Here is a 16649-nt window from a genome sequence, read left to right on the forward strand (position 1 = left end):
ACATTATCTGTGTATATCAAAAGAAGTACCCCATAAATATATACCAGTTTTATGTATCAATAAAAATTTTTTAAAAAATCACTTGGTTTGCATTCTATCCCTTAATCTTTGTGAATCTTGATATCATCTGCATGTTTCAGACTACTTTCTTACATCTTCTCAACCATTTTCAAAGCTATTGTGGTGCTTTTAGGAAACCAATAAAACAATTCTTAGACTTGTGTGCAGTGAAAGAACAGAAAAATATGAGAGCTTAATTGGTCCAGCTGGACCGTCTTGTTTATTTACATAAAAACAATAAGCTAATCTGTGTTGAAGGTAGAATCCGTTGAAATGTCATAAACTGATGTTGCTTTATCTTTCTCAACAATGTTTTCTTAGAAATCTCTACCATATTTTTGTCAATTTACAATAATCAGAAAATTATTTCATTTATTTCTGTGAAAAGCAGTAACTGATAATATTTAATAAATATAAGTGTATCCCACATAACCTTAACATTTGACATCTGTATCGTAAGTCATTCAGATTACATTATGTCAACTAAAAGCCCATGTTTTATACTCTGATTTTAAAAAAATTTTAACTTCATATCATTTAGTAAATTATCTCAGGTTTTAAAAATAATTATTAAGCCTAGGGTGGTGTCGCATATCTGTAATGCCAGCTAATCTGGAGGCTGAGGCAGGAGAATCACTTGAGCCTAGGAGTTAGAGTCCAACCTGAGCAACATAAGGACACCCTCAAAAAAAAAAAAAAAAAAGTGGAAGGAGAGAGTAAAAAAATATTAGTTATCATTGTAAACAACTTTCTTTGACAATATCATCATAAGCAAACTGATAGGCATTTTCAATTCAGGATCCTTGTGTGTATTGAATGTGTGAGGAAAAACCCTGTCAAGCTTCCCCTCCCCCTTTCTCGTGGCTCGGTGGCTGTAGGTTACGTCCATGTGGCTCTAAGCCAAAAGAAATGCCTATGGAAAGGCTGTTCTCAACAGAGGGCTGTCTGCCTTTGTGAAAGACGAGAAGACAAAGCCTAACACAGTGCAACTTCTTTAGAACATTTTCCAGGGAACTGAACATTCTGAATGTTATACGTGGGAAAACATGCGCCGTGAGAGCCGCACAATGACGGCATTTCACTGTACTTGCCCTTGCCAGGCATTCCAGCGCGCCCTGTCTACGAGGCTAGCAAATGGGCTTGAACAGGAGATAGCACAGGCTCCGGAAAGCTCTCCTACCCCACCCGCTTTTGTGTTTACACAAAACGCTCAATTATTTCCTTCTGAAACAGAGGCCAGGTCTGTTCTCAAATACCAAGCTTTGGAAGAGGTATGATTACTTAAGCGAGTTCAGGAGGCCTAGAGAAGGGCAAAACAGTACCTTTATAGACTGCAAAACATCCCCGAAAACGTGAACAATCATCTTTGAAGGAAGGTAAGCACATCAGCCCGGGGTAAGTATCCTCATCTCTAAAGGCTGGGAGCAGGAGCTGTTTTACTCTGCCTCTTTGTGCTTTCTCTATTATATGCTATTCTGTTACATGCTAACATATCGTGGTTCACATGTTTGAAACCCCCTCTTCTTATTCATTTAGATTTATTTCAGATTATACACAATCTCAGGCCACTGAGGACCAGGTAGCAGGGCAGGCCATTCTCTTTGCCTTTCTTCAACTGTGCTATGTAGACTCCAGAGGCAGTGCTCTCCAAAGAACTGGGACTGGGCAACCTTACTGTCCACAACGGGCTTCAGCCTAGTTACTTTTCTGCAGAGCTTGTTTGGTACAGCACAGGAAATTCTACTTCTCTGGGTTTTCAGTTATCTAAGAGCATCTTGGTATTTTTCAGATTACCAAGAATCTGTGGCAATGTGACTGTGACTCAACAGATAAAGCAGCCAAGATAGACGGTGGCTGACAGGGACTCTGTTTTCTAAAGTGTGGATGATAAGCATTAGGAGATTAAAAAAAAAAAAAACTTTAATCAATCAATGGAACAAGGCAGGAATGAGAAGAATGTTTCTAATTTAAAATCTAGCATAAATTTTGCCCTTAAACTCTGAGAAAATATAAAGAATCAGAGGAAATTTTAAAAATACAAAATTAAGCAAGAAAAGTTGCTTAAATAGATAAGTATATGATTTCAGACACAAATGAGTGTCTGTATGTATGGGGTTTACCTTTTCTATTAGGATTAAGTAACTTTTTGGAGCAAATTTATTTAGAACTTGATTATTCAGTTTGTCTATAAAAATCTACTTTTTATAGCTCTTTAAAAAGCTTTAAGGCCAGGCATGGTGGCTCACACCTGTAATCCCAGAACTTTGGGAGGCCGAGGTGGGTGGATCACCTGAGGTTATGAGCTCGAGACCAGCCTGATCAACATAGAGAAACCCCGTCTGTACTAAAAATACAAAATTAGCAAGGTGTGGTGGCACGTGCCTGTAATCCAGCTACTCAGGAGGCTGAGGCAGGAGAATTGCTTGAACCTGGGAGGCAGAAGTTGTCGTGAGCTGAGATTGCGCCATTGCCCTCCAACCTGGGCAACAAGAGTGAAACTCCATCTCAAAAAAAAATAATAATAATAATAAAATAAAAGGTTTTAAAATGCGCAAGATAAATTTGGGAAAAAAAAAAAACCACTAATAATATTTTTAACTTTTCTAAATGCTAGTTTCCAGAGCGTAAGTGGTCTAACAGAACTGATCAAGTCATGGTCACTGAAGTGGAATGCTCTAAAAGGCCTCAGAGAATACAGGAATGAAAGAATGAGGCAACCAAAGGTCAAAGTCTAGATAACTTCCAATCTCTATCCACCAGCCCCACCTTATCACAACTCTATGGATAGGTCATTCTTCCAGCATGTGATGGGTTGTACAGAGTCAGTTCTGATGCTTAACAGGCTGAAGCGGCACTATAATCACACCTGTAATCGCAGCAGTTTGGGAGGCCGAGGCAGGTGGATCACTTAAGATCAGGAGTTCAAGGTCAGCCTGGCCAAAATGGTGAAAGGCCATCTCTTCTAAAAATAGAATAATTAGCTGGGTGTGGTGGTGTGCACATGTAGTCTCAGCTACTTGGGAGATTGAGGCAGGAGAATCTCTGGAACCCGGGAGGTGGAGGTTGCAGTGAGCCGAGATCATGCCACTGTACTCCAGCTTGGGTGACAGAGCAAGACTCTGTCTCAAACAAAACCAAACAAACAAAAAAATGAACACCCAAACAACAAAAACAAAACTGAAAGTTCAATATTTAACATTCTTGCTCTTAAAATACTCCCAGGTCTGATGAGGACTTCTCACTGGCTACCTGTAAGCTGTATCCCTACCTCCTGGTGTTCATGCCCTACTTTTCAGTGTGAGCTGGGTTTTGTGAACTTGTTTCTAGCAAACACGACAGGGCAGAGGTGATAGAATGTCACCTGTAAGATTAGGTTACAAAATAACTGTGGCTTCTGTCTCAGTTGCCCTCTCTCATTTTCTCCATCTGAAGGAAGCCAGCTACCCCTTCCCTGCCTTTTTTTTTTTTTTTGAGACAGGGTCTCACTCTATCATCCAGGCTGGAGTGCAGTGGTAAAATCACTCTTGTTGCAGTGCCAATTTCTTAAGTTCAAGTAATCATCCTGCCTCAGCCTCCCAAATAGCTGGGACTGCAGCCCACACACCATGACGCCTGGCTAACTTTTGTATTTTTTGTAGACAGGATTTCACCACGTTGCCCAGGCTGGTCTCAAACTTCTGAGCTCAAGTGAGCTGCCTGCCTCGGCCTTCCAAAGTGCTGGGATTACAGGCAGGAGTCACGTGCCTGGCGTCAGCTGACATGTTTTGAGCTGCGCTATGCAGAAGCACACAGTGCACTCCAATACCCCTCCAAGGAACCAAATCCTGCCAATAACCATGTGAGTGAGCCTGGAAGCAGATCCTCCCTCTTGAGCCTTCACAGTAAACCTCAGTCTCAGCTGATGGCTTGCCTGCAATCTTATGAGAGACCTTGGACTACAAGCACCCAGCTAACAAGTGCCCAGATTCCTGACCCATGAAAACTGTGAAATGATAAACAATTGTTGTTTGAAGCCACTAAATTTTAGAGTAATTTGTTATGTAGCAACACATAATGAACCCCCCCATTTTTGTTCAGTTCCAGCCTTCCATCTTCTTCAGCCTGCCTTCCCTCGGTCTTTCTCCATCATAGCTATTGCCATCCCACATTCCTTTTACTTCTTTTGTGCAAAAGTTTAAAACTATCTCCTTTAGGTGGCTCTTTTAAGCTATGCCCTAAGGGCTTCTCCTCCTTCATTTTCAACGGCCTAAAAATAATAAAGAAAGGTTTCAACCTAAGAGAAACTTTACTGCTAGCTGATATGAGAACAATTTTTTCCAACTTGTGTTAAGAAAGTGAGTAATCCAAAATACATAATGTATCTACAACTTCATCATCTCAAATATACCTTAGATTTTATATATTTTATAAAGTTGAGATTAAGCATCTTGCTTAAATAATCAACTCCTTGAATAAACTTTTTATAGTAATTAGACAAATTATTTTCAAATATTTTATATTGAATATTTTTATTTTTGGCTTACGATTTTATTCAGATTATTGCAACATGTTCTTGTGTGAGATGTGTCTACATATGAAACCCTCAACTTTCCAGCCTTCTGGCCTCAGGTATAACTTTTTTTTTTTTTTTTTTTTTGAGACAAAGTCTCGCTCTGTTGCCCAGGCTGCAGTGGTGTGATCTCCACTCACTGCACCCCAGCTCCTCAAGTGCTTCTCTTGCCTCAACTTCCCAAGTAGCTGGGATTACAGGTGCAACCATCACACCCGGCTAATTTTTGTATTTCTAGTAGAGACGGGATTTCACCATGTTGGCCAGGCTGGTCTCGAACTCCTGACCTCAGGTGATCAGTCCACCTTGGCCTCCTAAAGTGCTGGCATTACAGGCGTGAGCCACCATGCCCAGCCAGCTCAGCTATGACTTCAACACACTAAAGAAAATGCCTTGTGCCACCCTTGTCCCATTCACTACCTTGGAGAATGTTATATTGGAGGTAGCAAATAACTTAAAATTAGGCTTTTCCTCCGTTGTCCTGGGTGACTGGAGCACAGAGAAACCCTCACATCTTCCCCCTCCAGGGCAGTGTGTCCCTTCCCTGCCTGCCCCCATTCTTCCCATACTTTTCTTGTCCATCTTGCTGTTTTTTCCCCCAGTTCCAAAGCTCCCAAATTCATTCCCCACCACAATTTTATTTCTCCTTAATACAGAGACTTTTGAATTGATTTTGTTTTTACTTCTGCCATCTAGGTTGTGTGATAGCGGGGAGGGGAAGGGTCTCCGCTTCCAACACAAAGGAGATCCCAGACCCATCTGTGTTTTCTTTCTCAGATGCTGTCCTCCTCCTCCTCAGCTCAAACTTCCTTGCCACTGAAAATAACAGTCTAAAAATGTATACTAGAGTTTAAATTAAATGATTAAGTTTAAAAATCTTGATAAACAAGAGAAGTCACTTTCTCATTGAAATCTTGCTGAATTTACTAAAAAACAAACATTTTCAAAGTGGAGTATTTTCTTAATCTTGGCCCAAACGCTCATACTATAAGCCAGTTTATAATCTATTTCAAGTAAATGGTAAAAGCTCTTTTTATGTCATAATTATAAGACCCTCTTTGGGGATCAATATTCATATATTTGAATGTTCATTTTATGGCATGGCAAATATTAGGAGGTTATGTCTTCTCTTGCAACATCAAAAGAATGACACTGAAACTAATCCTGGATTGTAGCCTGCTGTAAATTATGTACCTCAGGAAGCTGGATGAAGAGGAGACACTCAACTTCAGACATTGGTTCTAAGGAGGAACTGCAGAAGGACTTTGTATTTCTAGTAGAGACAGGGTTTCGCCATGTTGGTCTTGAATTCCTGACGTCAGGTGATCTGTCCACCTTCGCTTCTCAATCCTACTGTGGGTGTGGGGGCTCACGCCTGTAATCCCATTACTTTGGGAGACCAAGGCAGGTGGGTCACTTGAGCTCAGGGGTTGGAGACCACCCTGGGCAACATGGCAAAACTGTCTTTACTAAAAATACAAAAATTAGCCGGGTATGGTGGTGCATGCCTGTAATCCCAGCTACTCAGGAGGTTGAGGCACAAGAATTGCTTGAATTCAGGAGGCGGAGGTTGCATGAGCAGAGATTGCACCACTGCACTCCAGCCTGGGCAACAGAGTGAGAGCGTCTCCAAAAAAACAAACACAAAAACCAAACCAAACAAAATTACCTAGTGAGGCCCTAGCCAGTCAGTGTGCTTGCTAAATAATTAAAAGAGTTGTCACCCAAAATTGTGTTGTTTTGTGGGAGCCCAAATAAGCCTCCTGGGGACTCTCTTAAGAAAGCATCTCATAGTGGAAGGGACTTGTTGAGCCAAGGAGTCCATGTCAGAATGGCTGTTACAAGAATGGAATAGTAAGCAGAGTCCAGTGGCAGTTGGGTGATCTAGAGATCAGAGATTAGCAGAATTTCACTTTGGCCAATGGCCAACATAGAGAAGTGTTCCACTGGCTTAGATAAAACATGTTTGAGCAGCAGCCAAGCTAAAGCTTACAGAGCAGCAGCCTAGAAGAGAGCAAAGAGAGAAGCATGGGCATCTGGGACCTCCAGAGACTTGAGCTGGTGGACGGAGAAGAGGAGACATTTGAAAGGAGGTTGATATTTTGTAGTTACAGGGGTGGGAAAGATATTAAACTAGGAAAGTATTAGGATTGAATGATATGGTCACCTCATTTGCACTCACAGGCTGGGAAGTTGCAATAGCCCACAGAGGGAATAGTTTCTAACTATGATCAGTTTTTCATATGGGGGAATTTTGATTATGTAAAAATAACATTTTGAAAAACATCTTTGTTGAAGATCAAAATTAGATTTTGGTTATTAAGACCCCAAAATAATTAGCCAGATTTGGGAATCAACATTCTCAGTCATGGATGTACAATGGGGCAAAACTTTGACACTAAACTGTAGAACTCACCTCTTCAGTGAATAATTCTGTCATAACACTATTGTGCGGATAACAAGAAAACCTTGGGGAAAGTGTTTAGCACAATGTCTGGCACATAGTAAGTGTCCAATTATATTTGTTCATTGATCAGTGAAAAAGGCTTCACCAGAAAATTAAACTGGTGGGAGGAGAAAGACCACATAAAACACTAGAGCAATCTTCAAGGGCTTTTGATACCCACAACACCATGAATGAGATGACAGTTTCTTTCACAAGGCAGAATAGAGAGAAAAGCATTCCAAACTGAGAGTCAGGAGTGCTGCGGATTTTTGGTTGTGGTGGTGGTTCTGCTTCCAATTCCCCTGGTACCTTTGGTTAACTCCTCAACTAATCTCTCCCAGTGTCAGACAGCTCATGGAAAAAATAAAGGGTTCAGTCTCAGTAATAAATAAGGTTGCTTTTAATGGTAACAACTCACACATTTATAAGATATGACCATTATTGTTTCTATAATACTGGCTTTATCTGTTGTTTTTTAAGTGTGTAGTATAGCAATTAGAAGATAGCAATTATAATGCTTCGTGTATTTAATTTTAAAAACCATGTGTCTATGGAAAAAGCCTAAATGTTGTATAATACCCAATTAAATTAAGTACAACTGGGGGAAGTTGGGTTGACTGGCCCAGCAGGAATAGCACCACTATACTCCCAGTGTCATCCTACCCAAATTAGAGTTAAATGGGCCAGAGGAAGACTACAGACTCTTTTGTGAGCTAGTGTTACAAATTCAAATACAAAAAGTAAAGTTATGATGGTCGCTGTTTAAATTTCTGTTAATTGTCTGTTTTTTCAGGGAAGAATGGGGCAGATGGCAAGGATTCAGGGGCAGTATGATGAGACCAATATTACAGCCAACATTTATTGAGTGCGTACCATGTATCAGGCACTGCGGCAAGCATTTTACATTCATTATCCCATTTGATCTATGGGTAGGCACAATGATTCCCATTTCACAGAAAAGCAACCTGCCAATGTTACTCAGAAGAGTTGCTGGGATTTGAAGCCAAGTCTGTGGCTTTATTCAGTGTGTTTTCCAGATTATTTCCTGAACCCAGAATACATGGAAAAGACATGAAAATATGTGGTACTAGGCTGAGTGTGGTAACTCACAAGTGTAATCCCAGCACTTAGGGAGGCTGAGGTAGGAGGATGGCTTGAGCCCAGGAGTTCAAAATCAGCCTGGGAAACAGTGAGACCTTGTTTCTACAAAATGTATAAAAATTAGCCAGCTGTGGTGGCACACACCTCTAGTCTCAGCTACTTGGAGGCTGAGGTTGGGGGAATTTCTTAAGCCCAGCAGTTTGAGGCTATAGTGAGCTATAGTCCCACTACTGTACTTCAGCCTGGACAACAGTGAGACTCTGTCTCAAAAGAAAAAAAAAAATATATATATATATATATATATATATGTACACACACACACACACACACATACACATACACACACACACACACGTTTAAGCACCATGTATATTTAAGTACTATGCGCATAGTACTTAAAAGTATAAGGAAAGGTTCACTGATACATAGTGGCAAAGCTTCCCAGTTGGCGAAGTGTGCTTAGTAATAGGATATTTGAACGTTATTATGTAATTGTAGTGTATTCTGACCTGTGTTCCTCTAGAGATCTATCACTGCTGTATGATAAAAGCTTCTACTTTGTATCTCTTTTATATCATTAAAATGTATACCTTGATTATTTTGCAAACTGTTAAAACAAGATTTTTTTTTTTTTTTGAGACAGAGTTTCGCTCTTGTTACCCAGGCTGGAGTGCAATGGCGCCATCTCGGCTCACCGCAACCTCCGCCTCCTGGGTTCAGGCAATTCTCCTGTCTCAACCTCCTGAGTAGCTGGGATTACAGGCACGCACCACCATGCCCAGCTAATGTTTTGTATTTTTAGTAGAGACGGGGTTTCACCATGTTGACCAGGATGGTCTCGATCTCTTGACCTCGTGATCCACCCGCCTCGGCCTCCCAAAGTGCTGGGATTACAGGCTTGAGCCACCGCGCTCGGCCTAAAACAAGATATTTTTACAGGGCCACTGCATTGACCTCCACCGTTGTAACTGGTGAAGTGGTTATCAACTCTGAAGTAGCTATTAAATTATTGAAGCAAGACAATAGCCAAAATGAGCGGCAAACTCTGAGTTTCATTAGATGAGGCAACTATCGATTCATAAACAATAGGGATTTTCTCTAATAAAAGGCATCTGGTGGCCCATGGAGACTACTTTTAGTCCCAGTAATGAGTTCAGTCGCTGTCACAATATTTTATGACACTTTAGGCTTAATTTTAACTGCTTTATTAGCCTGTTGTGCAGTATGTACAAATCCACATCTAGTTAATGCCATCAATTTATTTATTGGCCTCAGTTTTCTTCTGTTTTTCTCTGTGTTATTTTGGGATGCTACTACTCACGAGTCAGCCAAACTAGAAAACTGGGGGTCATACTTACTCTTCAACGCACACTCCAAACGTGTATCCTTCATGCCTGGCTTAGTTCAGGCCCCATCTCCCCTCCCCTGGACCACTTCAACAGTTACCTGCTGGGCCCCGGACTCCTTGCTTTTCTGAAGCCCATTCTCCACACAGTCAGGTGGCTTCTATTTAAGTGCAATACCAACCAGTCTCTGCCCATTTAAAATCTTTCAGAGGGCCAGGCACGGTGGCTTACGCCTATAGTTCCAGCATTTTGAGAGCCTGAGTCAGGAGGATTGCTTGAGCCCAGGAGTTCCAGACCAGCCTGGACAACATAGTGAGATCCTCTCTCATGGAGTCCCAGCTATTCTGGAGGCTGAGGTGGGAGGATCACCTGAGCCCAGGTCAAGGCTGTAGTGAGCTGTGATTGAGCTCCTGCACTCCAGCCTGGGTGACTCAGTGAGACTCTGCCTCAAATAAATAAATAAATAAATAAATAAATAAATAAATAAATAAATAAATAAATAAATGTAAAACCCTCAAGGGTCCTCATTGCCTACAGAGTAAAACTCTAGCCTCACCTCCCAGCTTACCCTCTTAGTCATGACTCTCCAGCAATGCGGAACTTGTATTTTTGCTATGCACAGTGCTGCTGGCTGTTTCTCCCCTCCAGCCTTTTGCTCAAGCTGTACCCTTTGCCCCAAATGCCCTCACCACCCACCCCAACCTCCAGCTCCCTGTCCCTTGTCTGGATCTTAGTCATTATCTACGACACAGTTCAAAACTCGCTTCCTCAAGGAAACCCTGCCTCACCGCATCGTCAGCCCTCAGCTTCTGTCTGAGGTCCGGGCAAGTGATCTTCCTCTCTGTTCCCCTGACTCGAGAAATCAGGTATTTACTAAACGTATCACTACAATTATCATCACCCTTACTGCATTGTATCGTCATTCTCTGTTTACGTGTCTCTTTAGAATGTTAGCTCCTGTGTCTCTTTAGAATGTTAGCTCATTTTTAAAAAATGTAGGATGGAACAAAGTCAACAACTTGATAGAAAAAGAGATAAAGACTAGACAATTCATAGTGTATAATGCACAGGTCCCTGACTCACATGAAAACATGTTCAATCACACTAACAAGAACAGAGGTGTAAATTACTGTTACCATTTCTTACCTGTCATATTGAAAAACATTAGAAAGTTCCATGACATAGTCTGTGGGTGAGGCTGTATAAAAATCGGCATTCTCAGGTATCGTGGATGAGAATACAAAATGGTATAACCATGATGGTGCAGGGTTAGCAACACTGAGCAAAAGTACATGTGTCTTTTTCCTTTGACCCAGCAATATCACTTCTAGGAATCTATCCCAAAGATGTCTGCAAAAAATCTGAGAAGATGTATGCAGAAAATGACACTTTGTGGTAATTTTTGTAATAGCAAAAAAATTGGAAACTGCCCAAATGACCACTAATAGTGGGCTGGTTGAATAAACTGGTAAATGCATTTTGAAGCTAAAGAAGAGAGAGAGGGAGGGGGAGAAATATCTTTATTAATGCTGTGGAGTGATCTCCAGATGTATTGTTACGAGAAAAAAGCAAGGTAAAAGACAGTATGTTCAGTATGTTACCATTTATTTAGGAAAGGTAAAGATATAATTATATATATATATATAATTCCTCCATATATATGTTTATATATGTGTTTGTTTTTGAGACAAGGTCTCACTCTGTCACCCAGGCTGCAGTGCAGCTCCCTGTAGTCTCAAAGTCCTGGGTTCTCAAGTGATCCTCCTACCTAAGCCTCCCAAGTAGCTGGGACCATAGGCACAGACCACTGTGTCCAGCTAATTTTTGTAGGGACGGGGTCTTGCCATGTTGCCCAGGCTAATTTCAAACTCCTGGGCTCAAGCAATTCATCCATCTTGAACTCCCAAAGTGCGGGATTACAGGTGTAAGCCACTGTGCCATGCCTTGTAGTTATATTTTAAAAAATGTTTCCTGCAAGAGAAAAAGGAGGAAACAGGAAGAGGAAACAAGGGTAAAAGGTAGACTTCTCTGACTATCCCTTAAGGATTTTACTTTGAAACTATGTAAATATGTTACTTGAGAAATAAAATTTTAAATTTCTAAAAAGTGAAATGACACAAAACAAATGAACCTAAATATATCTCGAATTAGTGGAATAATTTTGTGAAGAACTATCTGGTTCTTCTCTTGTATTTTCCCTTCCCTCCAGCCTTTGCCATCAGAATGTCTGACCCTAAGCCTGCAACAGATTAAAGTTTCTAACAGTCTCCAAGGCAAAGCAGAAGCCCACATTTCCCATGAAGGGTTAATGGGACGTCTTCCAACAAAGACCAAGATCTCATTTCTTTTTTCTTCTTCTTCCTTTTTGAGACGAAGTCTTACTCTGTCACCCACGCTGGAGTGCAATGGCGCCATCTCAGCTCACTACAAACTCCTCCTCCTGGGTTCAGGTGATTCTCCTGCCTCAGCCTCCTGAGCAGTAGCTGGTATTACAGGTGCACACCACCACGCCCGGCTAATTTTTGTATTTTAGTAGAGACGGGGTTTCACCATGTTGACCAGACTGGTCTCGAACTCCTGACTTCGTGATCTGCCCACCTTGGCCTCCCAAAGTGCTGGGATTACATGCGTGAGCCACTGTGCCTGGCCGATCTCATTTATTTTCTGCCTTGTTTACCAAATAATTATTTTCTTCATTTAGGTTCCTCTTCCTTTCTCTTCTCAGCATCCTTAAAACCACAAGCGATGTGTGCAGGCTTCTCTCTCCTAGGAATGTCCACAGTTGGGTACCTTGGAAAATGGTAGTTCCAAAGACACAAATAGGAACTTTTCAAAGAAAGATACTTTTAGCTAGAGATAGAGAGCCCTTGACTGTAGGAACCAGAATTAATTAACCACAGAAAGAGTAGGAAAGCTTCTGAAACTGTAGCGGGCCAGTAGGGAGGTAAAGAAGAGTGCAATGCAGGTCAGGACCAAAGAAAGCGACAGCAAAGATCAGTAACACAACAGTGACTGACTCTAGTTGCCCACACTGGGGAAATATATTCAGTTTCCGGCTAGAAGGGTTGAGTGGTTAAAATGAGAAGCACTCTTGTATAATACACTTGTGCATATGTGCTTACGCTGTCTAGTTATCTCAGGTCAGGTTCTCTTGAAGTTGGGGGCAAGGTGGTAATTTGGGTTCAATACCTGTGAAAGGAAAGGAGAGGAAGCAGGATTGATCAGAGGAAGAAGAAGAACTATGATAAGGGCTCAACACAGCTTTGACCAACCTGATGAGAAATCACTGGTCTTTATACCAATCACCTGACACAGGCTGCCCTGGAAAAGGCTTGGCCTCAGGCAGAGGAGGCAGCTCTCTGCAGCTAAAGCAGACACTGAAAGTGCTGACAGCTGGATACTATCTGCTGACAGTCCTTCCTCCAGCTGGGCTACAAGCCCTTTCTTGAAAGGGAACCTACCTGGGTAGCACATCTATTTGCCTACCATAAGCCTACTGTAAGCCTTTCCAGAGTTAATGTGGTGTTTTTCTTTTAATTATCAACATATAAAAGGTATTACATTTACAGTAGAGAACTCCATATATTTAGTGTTGAATACAAAATTACTGTTAGATTTATCTTCAACGGATTATCAGGTGGTCAATATATTTCTGTGCAAGCTAGGATTACTGTTCATACATTTATTCATCCCACAAACATCTATTAACTATTTATTGCATACCAGTCTCTGGAAATTGAAATATAAATAAGTATGCTTTCATTATAAACTCCTAGAAATCAGAGTCTAGTGGGGAGGTCAATAAAATGGACAAATAATTAATGTGGTGAGTTAAAAAGATAGGTCTAAACACAGTGCTATAGAGGTTAAAGGGACATGAAGAAGAAAGTACTTAGCTGTGCCTGCAGACATCCTCCTAGAAGAGCAGATGCAACATTGGCTGTCAGAGAACAAGAAATATTTGCATAGCAACATTACAGGAAGAGCAAATTGTATGTGTAAAGGCTCAGAACAATGAAAAAGCATTGCACAGATTGAGAACCACAAGTAAATTGACATGACCCAAGGACAAGCAGTGTTTAAGGAGGAATTGAAATATGAGACTGAAAATATATCTATATATATTTGTGTGGGTAATTATCTCATTCATTTATGTTATTTTTTTTTACTGTATTTTATCTTGCCAGTGTTTGTCGAATATATTTAACCATGGTTTGTGGGGGCTTTTTGTTTGTTTTTTGCTACAACACATTTCTGCAAGACATTCTTTGTGAAATGTTGAAAGACAGTGGTGATTGAGCCTGCCACGTTATCTGAGACATAAGCATATACTGGATCTAGTACCTGAACAAGTGTGTTCTAACTTGATATTGACAAATAAGGAAAGTTACTACTGGATGCAAGTTCTGGGAAGGCTATAGCAGTATCTCTATGCTCTTGGAGATTGGAACGCAGAACTCTGCTAAGAGGAACATCCTATCTCCCTGTCATAAAGAGTCCTTAGCAACCACCTGGTTCAGGCCACAGGCAGGGAGAGGAAGGACTGCAGAGTCTTTTGCTCTTTCTGTGCAGCTTAACTGATTTGAAGAAGCTGAAGAAGAAAATCCAGTAGCACAGTTAAGACTTTAGCCATGGCATCTGTATCGTACCAAAAGCCAACGTCTACTACTGTGGGAAAACAAATGATTTTTACAGGTAAATAGTTTTTGTGTATGCTTTCACAAGGAAATCTAAACTTACTTTTTCTCTCACATATATGATTGTATATAATGGATATAACAATGAAATGATCACTTTTTAAAAAAATCTGTTTGTTTTTTGTTTTGAGACGGAGTCTCACTCTGTTGCCCAGGTTGGAGTGCAATGGTATGATCTCAGCTGACTGCAACATCCTCCTCCTGTGTTCAAGAGATTCTCCAGCCTCACCTCCCTAGTAGCTGGGATTATGGTCACCCACCATCATGCCCAGCTAATTTTTGCATTTTTGTAGAGACAGGGGTTTCAATATGTTGGCTAGGCTGGTCTTGAACTCCTGACCTCAGGTGATCTACTCACTTTGGCCTCTGAAAATGCTGGGATTACAGGTGTAAGCCACATACCTGGCCCACCTATGTTTAATTTACATGATACTGCTATCTCATTATGCCCACTCAGTCTGATCATCGATATCTTGTCGCCATAAGCATGTCTTTAACACAGCAGTTGTCACTGTATTTGAGGTAACTTTCACAAAGGAGTATTTTTATTAGCATAGGTTTTATGGTTTGTGCAAGAGAAACTTCTTCGATGTAATAAAAAACATAATTTTCATCAAATTTTTATTGTTACTGATTTAAATTTCTCATAACATTATAAATGACATATTTGATTGATAAAAATTTGAGCAAGATAAGCATTAAACCTAGTAAAGTTATTGGTTTGTGTTTTGTTCCTTCAACTTTAAATATTTTGGACATTGTGTGCAAAATTATAATAAAATCTAAAAAATAGAATATGACTAGTTGTGATAAGTCTATAAGACATAAACTAAACTTCAGCTTATTTCCTTTTTTTCCAATTTATTTATTTATTGAGACAGTCTTGTTTGTTGCCCAGGCTGGGGTACAGTGGCATGATCTTGGCTCTTTGCACCCTCCACCTTCCAGGTTCAAGTGATTTTCCTGTCTTAGCCTCCTGAGTAGCTCAGACTATAGGCAGGCACCACCATGCCTGGTTTTGTGTGTGTGTGTGTGTGTGTGTGTGTGTGTGTGTGTGTGTATGTATTTATAGTAGAAATGGCATTTCAACATGTTGGCCAGGCTGGTCTCAAACTCCTAACCTCAAGTGATTTGCCTACCTTGACCTCCCAAAGTGTTGGGATTACAGGGGTGAGCCACTGTGCCCGGCCTATTTTTTTTTTCCAAATTGTGAGCATATTTTACAATGTTACAGAAAAATAATCAAATGCATTATTTATGGTGGGCATTTATGATTTGCGTTGCTCATCAACCATCTCATCCACTCCCTTTCTTGTGACTCATCCGGCTTTGGGAAAACCATCTCTTTCCTCACTGTTACCACTTTTTTACTCCTGAGAGAAGAACTTTGTCAACTAGAGTGCACTGCTTATCTGCAATTCTTTTGCCTTTATTCTTACAAACTCCATTCATTTCCAAAGTTAATTAGGCCCTCACATTTTCTCTCTAGCCTCTTCGGTAAGGTTGTTTTATGCACTTGTAATATAGTTAGATTTCTTGTCACAGTCTGAATTCCTTCCTGAAATCCCATGATCTCCTAAATAATTTTTTTTAAAAACTTGCATTCATTAAGCTTTGCTCTTTACGCTATTAAGCATATGGGGGCCTTGACAAATTAGTAAGACCATGCATTCACCATTGTAGCACCATACAGAATAGTTTCACCACTTGAAAAATCCCCTGGGCATCACCTGTTCATTCCCCCCTCCTCCCTTTCCCCCCCAGCTTCTGGCAACCACTGATCTTTTCACTGTCCTACAGTTTTGCCTTTTCTTGAATGTCATAAAGCTGGAGTTATACAGTATGTAGTCTTTTCAGATTGGCTTCTTTGCCTTATCAATATCATTTAAAGTTTCTCCATATCATTTCATGATTTGATAGCTTATTTCTTTATATCACTGAATAATATTTCACAGTGTGGTTGTGTCACATTTTTTTCATCCATTCACCTATTGAAAGGCATCTTAGTGGCTTCCAATTTTTGGCCATTGTGAGAAATGCTTCTATATACATTTAAGTGCAGGCTTTTGCGTGGAGATGTTTTCAAATCTATTTGAGAAATGCCTAGGAGAGTAATTGCTGGATCCTATGTTAAGCCAAGCTGTCTTCTAAACTAGCTATACTATTTAATAAAAATTTCCATCAGCGATGAATCAGAGTCCCTGTTGCTTCGTGTCCTTGTCAGCCTTTGGTGTTGTCTGTTTACTTTTTGCCATTCTAGCAGGTGTGTAATTGTATCATAGTTTGTTTTAGTTCATAATTTCCTAATCACCAAAGATAAGTATGTTTTCATATACTTACTTGCCATCTGTATATATTTGTTAGTGAAGTATCTGTTTATATTTGCCTATTTTATAATTTTTTTTCTTATTGTTGAGTTTTAAGAGAGAGAGTGTGTGTATTTTAGAGAC

At 40.4% G+C, this 16649-nt stretch overlaps 1 protein-coding gene across 1 annotated transcript in view; it reads left to right on the top strand.

Moving 5' to 3' along the window:
* Positions 1-1158: 1158 nt before the first annotated feature.
* The window catches only part of CUNH4orf45 (chromosome unknown C4orf45 homolog), a 140487-nt gene continuing 124996 nt past the window's right edge, over positions 1159-16649 (top strand). Inside the window, exon 1 of the mRNA XM_037737597.1 lies at positions 1159-1436. The gene's annotated coding sequence lies outside the window, so the exon portion shown is untranslated. The remainder of the gene's footprint in view (positions 1437-16649) is intronic.

The sequence above is a fragment of the Cebus imitator genome, unplaced genomic scaffold (genome assembly GCF_001604975.1).
Source record: "Cebus imitator isolate Cc_AM_T3 unplaced genomic scaffold, Cebus_imitator-1.0 Scaffold40, whole genome shotgun sequence".
Classification (NCBI taxonomy): domain Eukaryota; kingdom Metazoa; phylum Chordata; class Mammalia; order Primates; family Cebidae; genus Cebus; species Cebus imitator.